The sequence below is a fragment of the Pinus tabuliformis genome, chromosome Q (assembly GCF_031772625.1).
Source record: "Pinus tabuliformis cultivar Carrire ecotype Pingquan chromosome Q, CPIR1, whole genome shotgun sequence".
NCBI lineage: Eukaryota > Viridiplantae > Streptophyta > Pinopsida > Pinales > Pinaceae > Pinus > Pinus tabuliformis.
In genome coordinates this window covers 1,356,721,144-1,356,735,430 of record NC_142296.1, presented here as the reverse complement: position 1 = coordinate 1,356,735,430, position 14,287 = coordinate 1,356,721,144, and the positions used below count along the sequence as shown (strand labels likewise).

The window sequence follows — 14,287 nt, the reverse complement described above, 5'->3', positions numbered from 1 at the left end:
TAACCACACACCAAATCTGAACCCAGAACACTGCAACAATAAACAGAGGTAGCTAGATCACAACTCAAAAGATATACGCTGCTTTAATAACCTGAAACCTGCGTGCATACACTTATGCGTATGAAACAAACTGCGTATACGGCGTATACGCTCCTTCGCTTCACTAAACCAGCGTGTATACGCGCTTTTGCTTCACTGAACCTGCGTACATATCTATAAAGGATAATTCGCTCTTTCAGATATTCAAACACTAATTAACCCAGATTATCAGACTTATAGATCAAGCAAGTGCCACATATAGCATATCAAAATCATACAAAGATACTATCATTCAAGCTTAAGGATTATGACCCATCAATAGAACTTATCCTTCTCTTTGCGCTAAGGTTCCTCCTTCATTCAGATCCAGATCTGCACCATAACCCAATTACCAGTATTCCAGATCTAGCACTTTATCAGATATTCAATAATAATTGAGATGATATTTTACCACATGATCTCCTTCCTCTTTTATAGATTTAGACCTTCCATAATACCATGGTCCAAAACCATAATAAACCAATACCACGGACCCAATACTTGGGATCAACACTTCTGACAAGGTACCATGGTCCAAAACCATAGGTTCAAATACCAAGGACTAACTACCATGGACCAAAGTTAAGTTCTCCAACATATACACGCTTTTCTTTGCATGAAAGTGCGTGTATACGCATACGCGCCTTTGAAATGTATAAACCGCGTCTTCATCTAGATGAACCTGCGTATATGTCTTTTCCTTCATTCTGAAAGTCTGAACTGAGATCTGTTACCAAAGAGAGTTGCCATCAAGGACAACACTTGTGCCATAGCTCCAAACCTGTGCCATAATGCCAACATTAAGGTGCACTACTTGGGACATGTTGTCTCCAAGGAAGGAATTACAATAGATCCAAAGAAGATAATGGCCATCACGGAGTGGGTAGATCCTAAGAGTGTGGATGAGGTGAGTTCTTTCATGAGTCTGGCAGGATATTACACGAGGTTCATCAAGAACTTCTCGCATATTTCTTATCCCATTACATCCTTTCAGAGGAAAGGTATTAAGTTCGAATGGACTGAGAGTGTGAGGCTAGCTTCGTGTAGCTTAAGCAGTTGTTGAAACATGCACTAGTGTTAAAGATTGCAGATCTAGGCAAAGAGTTTGTGGTATGCATAGATGTTTGCAAGAGAGGGCTTGGTGGAGTCCTTTTGCAGGATGAACAAGTGGTATGTTATGAGTCCCAGAAACTAAACGAGCACAAGAAGAACTACCGAGACATGATATTGAGCTAGAAATGATTATACATGCATTAAAGATGTGGAGACACTATATTCTTGGCAGGAGGTTTGTAATTATTAGTGATCACATTGGGTTGAGGTATTTGTTTGATCAACCGAATCTGAACATCAGGCATATTAGATGGTTGGCCAGGATCAGCGAGTTTGATTTCGAAATCATGAACATCGAAGGTAAGGAGAAAAACGTGGTAGATGCTCATAGTAGACAGATACAGGTACATCACTTGGAAGCTATGAGATCCTATGGGACAAATTTATAGGATATGATCTTACAGGAAGGACATTATGATGTCAGGTATATGGAGATTGTACAGGTATAGGTCATGGTATAGGTACATGTATAGGTGCATAGGGCATGGACTATCATCTTACAATAGATGGATTGGTCAGGTTTTGATTCAAGATATATGTACTGGATAACTGTGAGCTCAAGAAAGTGATCTTAAGGGAGTTTCATGCGAAACCTTATTCAAGTCACCTAGGTTATTAGAAGACACTGACAACAGTGAAGAAGTATTATTATTAGCTGAATTTGAAGAGGGATGTAGCAGAGTTTGTGGCTAGATGCTTTGATTGTCAGTGAGTGAAGGAAAAGTGTAAACATCCAGGTGGAATGATACAACCGATTGTGATTCCAGAATGGAAATGGGAGGTCATTTCCATGGACTTCATCACAAGGTTGCGAAAGACAATGAAGCAGAATGATTCCATCATGGTCATTGTGGACAGGTTAACAAAGGTTGCACACTTCATTATGGGGAAGTCTACATTCTCAACTAGTGATGTGGCATAGGTATTCATTAGAGATGTGGTTAGACTACATGGTGTTTCGAAGAAGATTGTGTCAGACAGGGATGCGAAGTTTACTTCCAAGTTTTGGAAGGAGTTATTTGTAGGTTTGGGCATAGAGTTGGCCTTTAGCACAACTTATCATCCACAGACATATGGATAGACAAAGAGGTCAACAAGATATTAGAGGATATGTTGAGGATCTATGTGATGCATCAGGAACATAAGTGGGAAGAGTATCTCCCCTTGGTAGAGTTCGAATACAACAACAATTATCAGGAGTCACTAAGGATGAGTCCTATCGAGGCATTGCATGGGCGAAGTTGCAACACTCCCATTAGTTGGAGTGATCCAGTTAGTAGGATATTGATTTGACCAAATATGTTATTGGACATGGAACAAGAAATGCAGGTGATCAAATAAAATTCTTAAGGAAGCACATAATAGGTAGAAAACATACGCTGACAAGAACATGTTGTTCAACAAGTTCGAGGTTGAGGAACAAGTGTATTTTCACATCAAACCGAAAAAGTGTTGGAAATAATACTGAGAGGGGGGTGAATCAGTATTATTAAATCAATTATTTTTCATTTCACAATCAGATTTGTATACGTTACTTCAGCTATGGGAAACTGCATATATACGCTACTGTGTCTAAGGAAACCAACGTATATCAAAAAACTTAAGATTAATTAATTTTTTATCTTTAATAAGTGCATCAGGACTTCATTAATCATAAGAACAGTAAACAGGGGCAATAAAACAGAATAGATCATCACACACATGGACACAAAGATGTAAGATGGAAACCCAATGTGGGTGAAAACCACTTGCTCAATTCGTCTCTATCTTCTTTTAATTAGAAACTTCTTTTTACAATGATTTTGTATTGGTGCAGTCTTATACCAATACGCAGGCTGCTACCTGTAGAAGGCTACAACCTTCTCTCATTCTCCAGCTTCTCCTGGAAGGGAGCTACAACCCCCTTGGATCTTGTACTAGTTGAGGTACTAGTACGTAGGTGCTGACCTACAGAAGGTTACAACCTTCTCTTTTCTTCCAGGGACCACATTTCATAAATTTTCAGACTGGATCCATGAATAACATCAATCAAACATCAAATATATCTGCATCAACCAATTTCATTTACACCAAACAAACTGAATCAAATAGTCACTTCTATGAATGTTGTACCCAAAAAACAATAACAGTAACCAGACACCAATTCTGAACCCAGACCACTGTAGCAACAAAAAAAAGTAGCTAAAACATATTTCAAGAGATGTACGCTACTTCAATGTGTACAACCTACATGCATATGCTTCTAAATTGAGCCCAACCTGCGTATACGCTATTTTGAACAAACATGTATACGATCCTTTGCTTTGATGAACCTGCGTACAGATCTATAAAGGATAATTCATTCTTTCAGATATTCAGACATTAGTTACACCCAGATTATCAGATTTATAGATCAAGTCATGCGCCAAATATAACAGATCAAAATCACACAAAGATACTACTATTCAAGTCTTGAGTTTTGACTCATCAATAGAACTTATCCATCTTCTTGCGCTCAGGTTCCTCCTTGATTCAGATTCAGCTATTCACCATAAACCATTCACCAATATTTTCGATCTTGCTCTTCATAATATCTTCAATCCTTGAGTCAAATCCTTTTGCCAAATGATCTCCTCCTTTTTATAGTCTTAGGCCTTACTCAAACCATGGTCCAAAACCATAGAGAACCAATACTAGGGACCTAATACCTGGGTTTAATACTTCAGATGCAATACCAAGGTCCAAAACCATAGTTCCAAATACCATGGACCTAAAAATAAGCTTTCCCACATGTACGCGCTTTTCTGTGCATGAAAGTGCGTGCATACGCATACGCGACTTTTGATCGGCAATACTGCGTGTATACGCGACTTCGTCAAAGGAAACCTGCGTATACCTTGCTTTCTTTCATTTTGAGAGCCTGAACAGTGATCTTCCATCTGAGTGAGTTGCCATCAAGGACAACACTTGTGTCATAGCGCCAAACCTGTGTCATAATGCCAACAAAAAGAGCTCCTTACAAATTGGCTCATGTGCCAAGCTAGCACCACGGTTTTGTGGACCCTTCAGTATCATTAAGAGGATTGGGCCAGTATCCTATTGACTTGCACTTCCTTTGACAGTAAAATTCCATGATGTTTTCATTGTATCATTGCTTAAGAAGTATGTTAAAGATGTTGATCATGTGATTGACTGGTCTGTATTACAAGTGGAACCAGATGGAGAATTCCAACTGGAGCCTCAGTGTATATTGCAGAAAAAGGTGCTCATGCTTTGGAACTGAGCAATCAAGCAAGTTAAATTGCAATGGAAGCACTTTGGGCCCAATGAAGCTACATGGGAGATGGCGGATCAGATGCAGGTTATGTATCCTTCCTTATTTGCCAGTTGAGGCAAAGCAACTTGATATGGTGGTTTGGTATTTACTTATGTTGGTTTGGTATATGCTTTATGATGGTTTGATATTTACTTTATGGTGGTTGCTATATGCTTTATGATGGTTTGATATATGCTATATGATATTTTGATATATGCTTAAACATGGTGTTTAGTATATGTTTGATCTATGATTTGGCATGTGTTTTGGTATCTATATTTTGGTGATGTTGCTATATGTACACCTGTGTATGGATGTAAATACCGTAACGAGCTATGTTATAAAGCTCGACTATGTGGTATGGGTGTCATGTTATTATGTTATCATGTGGTTATATGATCATGATGCTATGAATTTATATGAGTTGGAACTCAACATGATGATCATTGTAAATATCGTAATAGCTATGTTATAAATTTCTACTATGCGGTATCTTGTCACGTTGTTCTGATATTTTTCTCTTGAGCATATCTTTCATTGTAAATACTGCGTCGAGCTTTGTTATAAAGCTCCATGAGGAGTATGTCTTCTTTCAGTAGGTTGCTGAGGTATATGTGTGATTGAACACCGAGGACGGTGTCCCACAAGGGGGAGGGTTCTGTAACAGCCCTGGCAAAAATTCCATGTAATAAAAGTTAAAAAAGATAACCACAATTTGTTAGACTCAGTCTTGTCAGTCGAACAAGTCAGGCATTGATAGCAAATGATCAAACCACAGGCATACGTCCAGTCATCTCTTCAATGCCAAATCAGTCTGAATTTCTTGCCCGAGAAAATCAACAGTTTTGGAGAGCAGGGGATTATGATGTTCAATCTACACAAAAAAGAACTATAACAGGTGGAATGGACCATGTTCGTGTACACCCTAAATTTCTTCATTCTAATGCAACCTCCCACAAATGGGCATTTGGAGCGATTGCAGAGCTTCTTGATAATGCAGTTGATGAGATCCAAAATGGTGCAACTTATGTTAAAGCAGACCAAATTTTTAACCCATAAGATTACAACCATGCTTTACTTCTTTAGGATGATGGAGGGGGTATGGATCCTGAATGCATCCGGCGGTGCATGAGCTTGGGATACTCCATGAAGAACACAAATACTACCATTGGACAATATGGTAATGGTTTCAAAACAAGCATGATGAGGCTAGGAGTAGATGCTATTGTTTTCACTCGAAGTTCTTCTGGCAGCTCGTCAAGACAGAGTATTGGGCTCCTTTCCTATACGTTCTTGAGGAAAACTGGGTAGGATGACATCATTGTTCCAATTGTCGATTTTGAGCTTCCATTAGATCATGAAGGACCTAGAATGTTAGTTCGCAGCACAGAAAGTACTTGGACAAAAAATTTGGCCACAATATTGCAGTGGTCTCCCTATGCATCGGAAACTGAGCTTATGAAGCAGTTCGATGACATTGGTCCTCATGGAACAAAAATTATTGTCTACAACCTTTGGCTTAATGATGATGGCATCCTGGAGCTTGATTTTGACACAGATAAGGAGGATATAAGATTGCGATGTGGACTGAAGTCAGGAACAAAACATGCTACTGAATTGATTTAGTCACATATTTCTTACCGTCATTTATATTCATTACGTGCCTATGCATCTATTCTTTATCTGAGGAAGATGCCAAATTTTCAAATCATTCTAAGGGGAAAGCTGGTTGAATATCATAGTTTAGCTGATGATCTAAAATTTTCCAAAGTAATAATCTACAAGCCACAACTTGGTGTTGGGATGAAAGAGGTATCGGTTGCAACAACAATAGGATTTACAAAGGAAGCTCCTTCCATTAATGTTCACGGGTTCAATATTTATCATAAAAATCAGCTTATTATGCCATTTTGGAAGGTTTGGCAAGACAATAGTAGTAGAGGAAGAGGTTTAGTAGGTGTTCTTGAAGCAAACTTCATAGAACCTGCACATGATAAACAGGATTTAAAAAAAAAAAAATGTAGTCTTCATACGGTTGGAGTCAAGACTCAAGCAGATGAGTCTTGATTTCTGGAGAGATAATTGTGATAAAATTGGATATCAAGGAAAGAATAAGTCAAAAAGAGAAGATCCACAGAGTGATTTACCTTCAATTCAGAATCCTCGTCCATTGCCAAGCGTTGTTCCAGGAGTATCACCTCAACAAATTTCGAATAGTCAGGGCATGGCCCCCTTGACAAATCCTGTTCGCAATGTTCAGGCTGTCACTAGTGGGAAGGAACTACAATCAGTTCTGGGTACATCAAACAAATTAGTTAATAACATCTGTGAGGAGAATATGCTCGCAATTGTCTGCAAGTCTCATGGAGAGAGGGAAAAACTGGTGATTTTTTTTTTTGAGACTAAGACTGTGTTATAAGTCTGCACGGCGCATTGGCTTAGAGCGCGGTGCACATAGGCCGCGCGGCGCATTGGGCGCTCCTCCACAGTGCATTTTTTGCACTGACGCGGCGCACTCACCAAGCGCGGCGCACTGGGAGTGCGCGCGCCACACAGAGCCCCAAGGCCGAATTTTATCATCAACTCATCAAAAAATTCAATTTGTTGTCGGCATCATTTGATCCATTGCCTATTCTAATCTTCGACGGGGTTAATTTGAGCTCAGATGAGAGTTGATGTGTGCAGAGAATATGTTCATCAACTTATTGTGGGAGAGCATACAACTATGCGTGGACAATGGAGAACTTGACTGTACATGCCTATCTAGTGAAACTGCGTGCTTGTGTGGAGAGACTGCTCACGTGAATCTAGAATGGAAAATAGAGCTCACTGTGTAGGTTTGAAGTTCCAAGTCTCGGTGATATCCAATTCAAAACCAGCATGCCTCGGAATGTTAGCCAGTCCATCGACCAATCTAATATTTTCAAGGAGTCATCACACAGGGACATTACAATTCTGCAACGTGAATTCAGAGCAATGGATGACCAACATCATCTTAACCAGTAACCAGAAGCTCCAATGTGAGGCAAACTAAAGAGCTCTGAAAGTATGTGTGAAGAGCCCATCTGCCATGGCGATGTAGGAGAACAACGATTGCAGGGAGAATCGTTGATCGTTGTTACAACAACCCACCTTCCTCTTTCCGGAAACCAGCGCATGAATGTCAGTTTTTATTTTGATATAATACAAATTTCAAGCTGACATTTGCATGAAGCCGAGTACCTAAAAGTGAGTGAAGCTGAGTGGAGAAGATTAGCATGGATAGCTGGCCTAAAGTTGTAAAGAGTCGTCATTTCTTGGGTGAATATTACAGTAGCTACGGAATCAACAGGTTGCAACATAAAATATTTTGGGAGAACTATAGAGGATTGGCAGGAGCTAAACCACGTACTCTGCCAGAAGTTAGAAGATAAATGAAAGGGCATAGCTGGTGAGGATATAATAAAGCATCTACTTGAAAGACATCATTTGAACTACATTGATTGCGTAAAGGAGGATTATAAATCTACAAGGAAGGAATCATTATATGAGCTACAGCTTGATGTTAAAGGCTGCCGAGATGTCTATGCTTCATTTGATAAGTATGTTGAAGTGGAAAAAACTTGATGGTGATAACAAATGTCGCGTAGAGCAATATGGACTTCAGGAGGCAAGAAAAGGCATTCTTTTCCTCGGTTTTCCTCCTGTACTACAAATTCAGTTGAAGAGTTGAATATGGTTTCATGCGAGACACAATGATCAATATAAATAATCGATATGAACCTCTATTTCACTTGACTTGGACAGAGACAATGGCAAATATATCTTTCTAGATGCAGATAGAAGTGTGCGCAATCTATATACTCTTCATAGTGTTTTGATTCATAGTGGAGGCGTGCGGGGTACTGTCAAAACCCAACCAACTTCAGGGGATCGCTTTATTCCTTCATCGTAGCTTCCATTTGGACAAGTTCATTGACAAGAAAGTGTTGAAAAAATCATGTGGAATGTTAGGCTTTGAAGCTAAGAACTGGTATTCTAGGAGATTAGATGCGGTAGCTGTTGGCATTGCTCGTCGTAACACTCTGAAGAACCCTTCATGTGTTTAGTTTTTACGATGTGTCCTTGGAGGAGCAGAAGAGGATCCAGTGCCAATTATTTCCAAAGAAGCTGCAAGACTTGTAATTGAGGAACTGTTGAAGCATCTTACATCAGCACTCATGGAATCTCGCATTGCTTGGACAAAATATGTGTCTTCCTTAATATTGCCTAATGGAATTGAAGAATGTTTACAAACAAATAAAGCATCATTGGAAGAAACATTGCAGATAGCCAACTTTTCTGCACAAGTTCTCGATGGAAGTTTTTTCTATCTTAAAGTTTCAGATGACAATTTTGAGATAGTGCCACATATTCTAGCGGCTCTCATTTTTCTTGACTGGGAAACTAGAATGTCATATAAATCAGGTCTAAGCAGTAGCTCATTGGACCTATGGGAGATAGATGATGAAGCTTTTGATAGGATTGACATTGGTTCAGCACATTATGAAGGGAAAAGCACAGATGAAAGCAGTATCGACCAGGTAGATGAAAGGAAACACTCTTGATAATGCATAGGAACAAGATGATATTAGAGTGGGTTTCATAAAATCAGTGCAGGCTCTTAGAAGCAGAATTACTTCCTTTTGCAAATAATTCAGTTTATTGAGTCTGAATCGCTTGAGATGGGTGTTAATTGAGACTATTAGGTGCGCTGTTCTCCAGGAAGATGTGTGTGAAGCTCAAAAAATTGTTGTGATGTGCATAGAATAGGTGACTGGAGAGAGCACTTACAACGGGCATAGAATAGACGCGTTTGTTCCTCTCAAAACATCTGTTTACATAAGCCAGCGTGACTTACGCGTCGCAGAAATGACAGTTAGAGAAACACTTGATTTCTCTACTAGATGTCAAGGTGTTGGTCATAAATTCGAGGTGCTTACCGAACTCACTCAAAGGGAAAAGGAACCACGTATACTTCAGATTTAAATGCAACAGAACACCAGTAAAAGATCTTCATTAAAGGCAAAATTTGAGTGGAAAACCATTTTTATTAAAAAATTGGTTTTATTCAAACGGTAGCGGGAAGGGGAAAGGACCAAAAGCCAAAATTAGAACGCAAAACATCTACCATGGAAGGGAGATAGGAACGCTCGCCCATTTTTTTCCTCAATCATGATTTCATGGGATCCACGTTACATTTTTTGATTTTTAATTGGTCACTAGAGAAAAATGAGATGTAACGCTTCTTTGTCCTCAACACAAATGGACAGCTCTTTCCTATCTTCTTTGATTGGCTTTCCAACTCCCTATTTTTCATCGATTTGTTTCCCCTTAGATGAAATCTATTTATTGTATGAAAATTATGTGTAAAAGGTTCTATGTTTCTGAGAAAAAGTGTGGGAGGAAAAAACCCAGGGCTTCATTGTACAGATTTGACAGAGAAATAATTGAATGGTACAACTCTGTTTCATGAGATCCTTGCGGTATGAATTTAGCATGTGTTTCTTCTCCTGTGTCATATGTCTCTTGTTTCTGTTTCATAGTTCATTCATAATCGTTTTCAGCTGAATGCTTTTAAAGTGAGAAAGGCAGAATCCAATTTATTGCTCTGCCTTGGGAAAGTGTTCATATTTAATGTTTTCTTCTGTTTGACAAGGATTCATCTTCTATGCCCTTGTCAACTTCTCAACAGTTCACCCACTCCATAGTATTTCAAATTTGATGTTAAATCTCTTGCCTATCTTGCCTCAGGAGATAATCTGTGTCTTTGATTTAACTTCTCTGTTCATGTTGTTCCTTGATCCCACGCTGCCTAGAAAACCCAGTCATTTATCAAAATACCCTTTCTTATCTATTTACTAGCCTAAAATCAGTTCCCATTTTAAGTCATCTCACACCCTATTGCTCATTTTATCGAGATTGACTGGAGAGAGCCCTCTCCTGTCCTCGTAGGGCTAGCGATGAGGCTGAGCTTGGTTTGATGTTGCCTTGAGTTTTGCCTTCTTCAGCCTGAGGCAGATTCGAGCGCTAACATAGTGGTGACCATACTGGGGAACGAACGTGGTTTGCTTGAAGATTGTTTTGCCCCAGTACATATCTCAAGTCCAAAGCTGATTGTTGATGGTGAACAACGATTAGACATAAGAAGACGGCTGAAATCATTCACCCGACAACTCCTTTCACTGAAGAATCTAGCAACCGGTGCTTCATGGTATCTCCACTACAGAGAGGTTAGTAGCTTTGACATTTTTAAGATGGATCGGATTGAAAGAAGATACGCTCCCATGAGCCGAGAGCACATCCCAGGTTTTCCAAATAAAATACCCAAGGTAGGTTGGTCAAATAATTTGCCTGTTTTCAGAAATGTGGAGGTAATGACGCTGCTCTTCATATGGTGAAATTTCACATTCACGTGCATAAATTAAAGACCAATTTTCCTGAACACTGTTTGATGAAAATGTTTATGGCTACTCTGGAAAATGAAGCCCAATCTTGGTATGAAAGTTTGCCACCTGCTTCCATTTATTGTCTAAAGGATTTTCATTCCATATTCTTTGAGAAGTATAAAGAATCTTATCCATCATTAAATTTAGTCCAGGATTGTTGCCAGCATGCTTATGGTTTTATTGAGAACCTTGAAAAATACTATGAGGATGATAATTTTACGGACAAAGAAATCATGGAAGCATTGTACGAAAATCCGTTTCAGCAGTCTACAGAACTCTTAGAGGAAACTTTGTAGCAGGATCAGAATCAACAGGTTGAAGAGTTCCATATGGCCGAAAATGAGGAAAGAAGAAGTACTATTTCAGATCTGGTTGAAATAAATGAGGAAAAACAGGTTGTTCTGGATTCCATAGAAGAGAAATGCATTGTTGAGGCTGCCTCAAACGAAGAAGGAAGAGTTACAGGCCTAACTGCCCTCATCTCATCAGAACACAACCTTCCTACCAAGGTAATCCAGCCAATTCATGAACAACAAGAGGATATCTTTGTTCAAGTAGGTGAAAAAGTTTCTCTGGATGAATTTATGATAGATGATAGAGACGTCATGCCTGAGTTTCAAGAATCATCTGAAGTTGCTTTTCTTATGATTAATGAATGTAATAAGGAACATGAAAACTTGGCTGTCATATCATATGAAAATGACCTACAGTATATTCACATCACAGAAGATCAAAACATTCAGGATTCCATTTCAGATTCTTCTTCATATGTTTCATGTTCTGAAACGTTCTTTGAAGAGGGAATCTTCTCATCTACTTGTTCAGAATTTTTTGAAGACCAGGAACATGCTCTTATTTATGAAGAAAAATCAGAAGCAAGAGAAAGAGACATCTCGTTTTCTCAGCAGGAGGTGGCAATGGCAAACCTTCATGTTTTTCAAGATCCTCTGGCAAGTTTTTTGCAGTCAGCTGTGAAAGTGTTTATTGCAGTGTTCAGCGATGAAGGAGATCATGGTCAACTATGTTTTTGGATGCCCAGTGATCAGTTTGTACTGTTGACTAGAAGATCTGATAGGAAGAATCAGTCAAGAAGCCATCTTCTTGAATGGTTGCATTGGCATTTTGATATAGTTTGATCTCATATTTCCTTGTAAGAAACACGGGTGGCCATGTACTGCCACCCAGCTTTAAGTTTTAAGTTCAGGTCTAGGTATTTTGAGTTAGTTTTCTAGAGTTAAGTTTTTCAATCATTTCAGTTCGCATTGAGTCAGTTCGAGTCAAGTTTAGTCAGTAAATTGATGTCATGCTGGTTTGTCGGAATCATGGACTCCATAGCCCAATGGACGAAGGCACTGTCTGCTCACCCAAAGATCTGCAGTTCTTGGAACCTCCACAGGGCGGCAACTGCCATCCCAATTGGAGCCAATGTTAGACTAAGTCTTGTCAGTCGAACAAGTCAGGCATTGATAGCAAATGATCAAACCACATGCATACGTCCAATCATCTCTTCAATGCCAAATCAGCCTGAATTTCTTGCCCGAGAAAATCACCAGTTTTGGAGAGCAAGCAATTATGATGTTCAATCTACACAAAAAAGAACTACAACAGGTGGAATGGACCATGTTCGTGTACACCCTAAATTTATTCATTCTAATGCAACCTCCCACAAATGGGCATTTGGAGCGATTGCAGAGCTTCTTGATAATGCAGTTGATGAGATCCAAAATGGTGCAACTTATGTTAAAGCAGACCAAATTTTTAACCCACGAGATTACAACCATGCTTTACTTTTTCAGGATGATGGAGGGGGTATGGATCCTAAATGCATCCGACGGTGCATGAGCTTGGGATACTCCATGAAGAACACAAATACTACCATTGGACAATATGGTAATGGTTTCAAAACAAGCATGATGAGGCTAGGAGCAGATGCTATTGTTTTCACCCGAAGTTCTTTTGGTAGCTCGTCAACACATAGTATTGGGATCCTTTCCTATACGTTCTTGAGGAAAATTGGGCAGGATGACATCATTGTTCCAATGGTCAATTTTGAGCTTCCATCAGATCATGAAGGACCTAGAATGTTAGTTCGCAGCACAGAAAGTACTTGGACGAAAAACTTGGCCACAATATTGCAGTGGTCTCCCTATGCATCAAAAAATGAGCTTATGAAGCAGTTCGATGACATTGGTCCTCATGGAACAAAAATTATTGTTTACAACCTTTGGCTTAATGATGATGGCATCCTGGAGCTTGATTTTGACACAGATAAGGAGGATATAAGATTGCGAGGTGGACTGAAGTCAGGAACAAAACATGCTACTGAATTGATTCAGTCACATATTTCTTACCGTCATTTATATTCATTACATGCCTATGCATCTATTCTTTATCTGAGGAAGATTCCAAATTTTCAAATCATTCTAAGGGGAAAGCCAGTTGAATATCATAGTTTAGCTGATGATCTAAAATTTTCCAAAGTAATAATCTACAAGCCACAACTTGATGTTGGGATGAAAGAGGTATCGGTTGCAACAACAATAGGATTTACAAAGGAAGCTCCTCTCATTAATGTTCACGGGTTCAATATTTATCATAAAAATCGGCTTATTATGCCATTTTGGAAGGTTTGGCAAGACAATAGTAGTAGAGGAAGAGGTGTAGTAGGTGTTCTTGAAGCAAACCTCATAGAACCTGCACATGATAAACAGGATTTAAAAAAAAAAATGCAGTCTTCATACGGTTGGAGTCAAGACTCAAGCAGATGACTTTTGATTTCTGGAGAGAGAATTGTGATAAAATTGGATATCAAGGAAAGAATAAGTCAAAAAGAGAAGATCCACAGAGTGATTTACCTTCAATTCAGAATCCTCGTCCATTGCCAAGCGTTGTTCCAGGAGTATCTCCTAAACAAATTTCGAATAGTCAGGGCATGGCCCCCTTGACAAATCCTGTTCGCAATGTTCAGGCTGTCACTAGTGGGAAGGAACTAAAATTAGTTCCGGGTACATCAAACAAATTAGTTAATAACATCTGTGCAGAGAATATGCTCGCAATTTTCTGCAAGTCTCATGGAGAGAGGGTAAAACTGGTGATTGTTTTTTTTGAGACTAAGACTGTGTTATAAGTATGCGCGGCGCATTGGCTTAGAGCGCAGCGCACATAGGCCGCGCGACGCATTGGGCGCCCCTCCACAGTGCATTTTTTGCACTGACGCGGCGCACTCACCAAGCGTGGTGCACTGGGAGTGCGCGCACCGCACAGAGCCCCAAGGCCGAATTTTATCATCGACTCATCAAAAAATTCAATTTGTTGTCGACATCATTTGATCCGT

The 14,287-nt window shown here is 39.4% G+C and overlaps 2 pseudogenes; both read left to right on the top strand.

Moving 5' to 3' along the window:
• Positions 1 to 6,905, top strand: part of LOC149224956 (protein MICRORCHIDIA 1 pseudogene) — a 69,793-nt pseudogene extending 62,888 nt beyond the window's left edge.
• A 1,780-nt stretch (positions 6,906 to 8,685) lies between these two features.
• Positions 8,686 to 14,080, top strand: LOC149224955 (protein MICRORCHIDIA 1 pseudogene; annotated as a pseudogene).
• Positions 14,081 to 14,287: the final 207 nt, after the last annotated feature.